This window comes from Desmodus rotundus, chromosome 2 (genome assembly GCF_022682495.2).
Source record: "Desmodus rotundus isolate HL8 chromosome 2, HLdesRot8A.1, whole genome shotgun sequence".
Classification (NCBI taxonomy): domain Eukaryota; kingdom Metazoa; phylum Chordata; class Mammalia; order Chiroptera; family Phyllostomidae; genus Desmodus; species Desmodus rotundus.
The window spans coordinates 199,473,007-199,479,006 of NC_071388.1; positions in this window are offsets into that span (position 1 = coordinate 199,473,007).

The window sequence follows — 6,000 nt, forward strand, 5'->3', positions numbered from 1 at the left end:
CATAGACAAAGGTATAATCGGTGACAAGTTCATTGTATTCACAGTGTTTTCAAACTTCCTGTGTCCCCTCCCTTCTCTGGGTGTCAGTGCTGCCCGAGACGTGAAGGTGTGAGATCGCTCCTTCCCTGGAGATGCACAGGATTTTCCATCGGCTTATAATGTTTTCATAAAATGGTTCTTCTCCAATGCATGGAGAGCACAAATTTTAATAAAAATTTATTGTCTGGCTTTAACAATAGAAATTTTGAAGCCTTAAAAAGTACCTTTGAGTGCCCCCCAATTATTTTTTTCTAGTTAGCCATAGCCACAGAGAACAAATGCCTCACTCTCGTACCAGCTAAGGTACCAATCCTTAAGAAATCCTGGGTCATGTCACTTCATATGTCCAAAGTAAAACTACACAAAGATCAAGTAAATGTGCTCATTGCTTTTAGATGTACTCAGACTGTTTCCTGGATTTGAATAATAGACTAGAAAAAGTAAATCAAGAGAAAAAAACTGGGTACAGAAGCCAAATAGGGTACTTCTCTAGAAGGAAAATGAATGGATGATGGCTTTGCCAATGTGCTGACTTCTGTCATTCTCGTGTTCAGTGACAGGCACCATATGAATGATTCCACTCCGCTGATTTTGGAGAGCACCAAAATGAACAGATTGTCAGAGCTGCGATTCGACTAGCGGGTCACTGCGGCTCCCCACAGTGTCGCCAGTGAGGGTGAAGAACAGTGCCCTTGTTTATTCCTAAAAATGCACTGCCTTGCCAAAAAATTATTTTCGCAATTTTATAGCCAGCAAATTTGAACAATGATGAGCATAATTGCTTCCATTCTATCTCAATCATAGAAGGCTGTAGGTTATAAATATATATATATATGAAATCTGATTTGGGACAGAGATAAAAAATACATTATGGGAGAATTTGTCATTCATGAGAAAAATTGAAAATAAATCTGACTACTAAACTATTCTTCAAAGTATTTATGTCCCCAAATTAACTCATTATCATCACGCCAGACTCAAAACTTTGGGGGACAGGGGCATGAAGCCTGGTAGTTATTATCAGGTTATCGCTTGTCACACATAAACATCGGTTTGTGTACTGTGCGTTCCACACCTACAGCGTTTCTGAAATCCCTCTCTTCCTCTCCACACCCACTACCCTATCATGAACTCTATTAGCACAGCCTCTTAATTGGTCTACAAGTTCAATTCTTTCTCCCTGCTAAAGCATCCTTCGCATGCTGCTAGACTAATCTTTATGATAATTGCCCTCATTCATAAGAATCAAGAGTTCCCAATTTTCTACCCAATAAAGGCCACTACACTTAGTGTGGAACAGAAATTCCTCCTCAGTCTAATGTCAACTAACTTTCAGCTTCGTATTTCGTTCACGCACAGGGCACTGCCTGCCACAAAACTGCTTTAACTCCTCCATAGGCTTTCTGAGTTACTCACCTTCTCCCGCCGCTCTCTCACTCGCTCCTGGAATGCTCACGTCTCTGGCTCTTCATGTCCACATCCGGTGTCTGTCCTAAAAACCCAGGTCATATGACATTTTCATTCAATGGTGGCGTAATGAACATCTCCTGGATTCCAGGTTGACTTCCAAGAGCTCCAACATGGTACTTTTCTCTTCCAGATTGAAGTAATATATTTCACTGAAATGCCATGTCATGCTCTGCTCTTTTCTCGTCCTTGTGATGTATTATGAGTATAGGTGCTCTATTGTCCTAAATGGACTGACAGCTCTCAGGGGGAATTTGTCCTGTTTTGTAGTCTCCATAAAACCTACAGAGTACCCAGCACGTGGCAAGTGCTTTATGAAGATTTTTAAATTAAAAATAATAAAGACAAGGAAACACAACATTGTCTGTGAGACATGGCTAAGCCTAGAGCAAATATCTGAAGATAGTTGTAGAATTCTGAATCCAGCTAGTTTTCTGTATTTTGTTAGTCTCAACATCAATGTAGACCCAAAATTGTTGGCTATTTTGGATATTTTTTTAACATTCTGTTGCCAGTGGAACAAGTATATTCCGTCTTCCTAAAGGGAGAGTCAATCTGCATGGTTCTTTGTGAGTACCTATGTCTCAATGTACAGGCAAAATGTAAATCAAGCCAGTAGTTCAGAAAATTTCTATGCAAATTTGTATTTGAGTAGGTAAGACATGAGTAAGTTTCTCACTCACGTGTTTTTTCTATTTAATTTGTTATGCAAAACATATTAAAATTAATGCATGCATTTTTTAGGAATGAGTAATGACTGCCTGTTATTATACTAATGTTATACTCGGGATGACTCAGTGTCGCTACTGAAAACTGAAAGTTTTCTTGGGATGATGTAAAGCCTCAGAGCACAGTCTTGGACATGAAGTTTTGACCTCAGTCAGCATCTAATATTATCTGTTAAAAATAAAATTTACAGCACCACCCTGACACACGGAATTTAACCCTCTGTGGATGAAGCTCAGAAAAGCTGGTCCTAGAGAAATAAAATTTAAAAGCCGACTGAATGAATAAAATTGAACACATCAATGAAAAGAGATGACTTGTGTGTAAACCAGAGATTACCAGAGTTCTAGAAAGAGGGAACGACATGTTATTTTACACAAACAAGAATTCAGTTGCAATTCATACGTTGCCCTGGGCTTAGTCTCACAAGCCACGTGCTGTCATTTTGCTGAACAAAAAGATGGAAGCTCTCTGAGTCAGGAATTTTAAAGACCAGTGTGTTTGTTATTTCTCATGAAGGAGATGAAAAACTCTGCATTTCTCCTTAACACCCTGTTGCTCACCCTGCACATATGTTCACCAAACCAAGCCAGGTTAGAAGCACGACACCCTAAACGATTCCAGAAGTTGCAGAGAGTTGATTTCAAAATAACTTGAGCCATGGGGCTGTTGTGGTTTCTCTAATCCCTGGTGTAATCCAGTTGTTGTGAAGAAGATTTTCTGGTCTGCCATCTCATACTTGTTTTCTATTGTGAGTCCTCAGTTTAAGACATTTGGAAAAAGTCTTATTCTTGACAAAGTTTAGATTTTAGATTTTACATATTTGGGGGGTTTGTTCTGTATTCTGAGGTATGAATGATTTTTATGCAGAAACTTCTTTACACAGGAAAGCTGACCCATCTGGGCTTGGGAAGCGTTTGGGTAGGTAAATGAACACCCTCGTACTGCCCTTTCTCTCAACTTTTTGTCCAGCTCTCACTGATATACTGCTCAGAGATTTAAATAACTAAAGAAAACGATTGCTAACATTACTAAAATTCCACCACCAAATAGAGAAAGATGACACAGGAAACAGATGCACAAATATAACAAAATGAAAAAAAAAACAGGAAAAACAAGGCAATAAAAACAATGCCAAGTATTCACCAATCAACATTATGTTGTAAAATACGTATTCATAATGCCCTTCCTTCCTTCCTTCCTTCCTTCCCTCCTTTTTTTGGTAAACTTGTACATGCAATCATTCTGAAAAGAAATTAAGATAGAATGAAAGCCATCTGGACGAAAGTGAGAAGAAACATTAATAAATCAGCCATTGTTTTTGTCCTATCTAGATTTTTGTTTTTATCCTGTAGGTGGAAAGATCCACATGTTAACACCCTTCTGCCAGAAGGAAACTGAAACTATTCTTAGAGGTGGCCATACAGTTGCCATTAGAAAAGACAATGAATGTGTTTTTGTTCCAAAAATATTTTTTGGATTCAGTTTTTATCTAGATTTCAAGTACAGACTTTCTCTTCATCAGTTTTGCATTTTGCTGTATTCACTTCTTGATCTCAGGTGGCTCTGAGTTCATGTTGTAAGTGGTATCAGCTCTGGAACAGAAACAAGAGAAGCCTGTGGCTCAGCGTGCCGCATCACAGAAATGCCGAGGCTCAGGATGATGAGCGTATTTCCATCATCCTTAGGAACCCAAAAAACACCCCCACCAACAGTCCCCTGTGCTCCTTTGTGTACAAACAGGTCAGCGAAGGTGGAGTGAGTTGCACAGTATCCCATTCAGCTACTGAAATTTTCTTATTCTTCAGATCGTTGGATATACAGGCAAGAGTGGTTTTAAGTTCATTAGATGGAAAAGTAACTGGTAATTTGAGAGGTAATGGATATTTTTATCACTTGGATTTCTACAGCAAATTGTGTCAAATCCAACCTCTTTGCTGTACAGAGACCATATAATCACTCTTCATGACACATAAGTGACTTTATCTCTTGTTTTGTTCAACTTTTTACAGCAGTATTTTGCGAGGATTTCTTTCCTTTTTTATTTTTTATTTGTCAGTAGTAACAAAACATCCCATCAGAATTTATCTTTCTCAAAGAAAGCAGAGGTTTATTTTTAGGTTCAAACAGTCAACATTCACCTTTTAATTCAGTCAGTAATTGTCAGGCGGGAGTGTTTGCAGTCTGCATGTTAGGGTGCACCCACGCCCCCTTTACTAAAACCCACCAGAGGCGTTTGTCAGTGACCAGGCCAAGCACAGCAAATCTCTTAAAAGTGTGCAGATAACTTTCAAATGAAAACCTTTCTCTTAATGCAAGAGCTGGTAGAGAAAATACAGGAATCTCATTACATGTAATAATTATGAAACTTTTTATATTTGTGCAAGATTACACCCAGATAAAAGAGTAAAGATTTTACAGTATATTCAGTAGAATGATATTGGTGGATGTGGCATTGTTTTCCTTTGAGTACATGTAGACTGTACTCAATAATTGTTGCCAAAATCAAGAAATTAGGAAGGGATGTTAATGAGAGAGTTGAAGTAGCACTCTCAAAATCCTTCCAACTTTCCAACTTCCAACTTGAAAGGGCATAATTAAATATGCACATTAATATTCATGAGGGAGGTGGACATACATACAGAAAACTAGTTTGGGAGTGAGAGCGATGTGCTAACTCTGGCTCTGCATTAGAGTGTCACACTGCAGTGTCGCATTGACTTGGCAATTCTAGAACAGAGTGCTCCTACCTTGCTGATCGGAATGCAAACTAGCGAAGCCACTTTGGGAAAGCGGTTTGGCAGTTTCTTAGGAGGGAGAGAAGACCCAGCATTCGTAGGTCTAGATTTTTACCTGAGACAATGAAACATATGTCTATACTAATAGCTGAAAGTGATTTTTATAAATGTTAATTTAAAATATCCCCCAGCCTGAAACAACCCGAATATCCATCAACTGGGGAATGGATAAGCAATGGAATACTACTGACCCATGGAAAGCAATGGACTACTGCTACATGAACCAATGTGAGTAAGTCTCCATAGCATAGTGCTTGGTGAAAGAAGCCAGACGCAAAAGGCTCAAACTATGAGATGCCACTTACATGAAGTTCTAGAAAATGAAAACTATGAAGACAGAAATGAAATAACAGGTTGACTGCATCAGATTGGGGAGCACAGACTGAAAGCCAAGGGACGTCAGAAAATCTGTGAACAGAATGGGGACATTCTGTGTTAAGTGTGGTACTTAATATATACATCTACATGGTTGTATATATTTATCAAAGCATGTGTCATCCTAGGAAAGATAAACTTTACTCTGTAGATTTTAGCATAAATGCACGTGGGTTTAAAAAAATTGCATAAAGGTGGTTAGTGTCTAGAGTATAATAAGGACGAATAACACTATCCTTTTTTTCCAGGCTTATTTACTGTTGAGGTTTTCAAGATGCATTATTTATAGCTTTTTCCCTTGGGGTTGGCGGTTTTTATTTTTCCACAATTGCTAAACTATTGAATTCGATTGTTTGGCTTCCTCAAAGATTTTCTGCTTGTAGAAAGCCTAATTAATGTCACTGTGCTCCATTTAAGAAGCTGTGTGGACCAGAGATGTTTTCACTTCCCTCTTTTCCCAGAGGAAACCTACTCGTGTAAGTGATTCTCTCCCTAAGCCCACGCTGTGTGATCACCTCCTGTTTTACAGGTGTTGATGGAGTACTTAGGGTAGTGTTGAAAGAACCGTGTATTGGATCCTTTTTTATGTTGATGT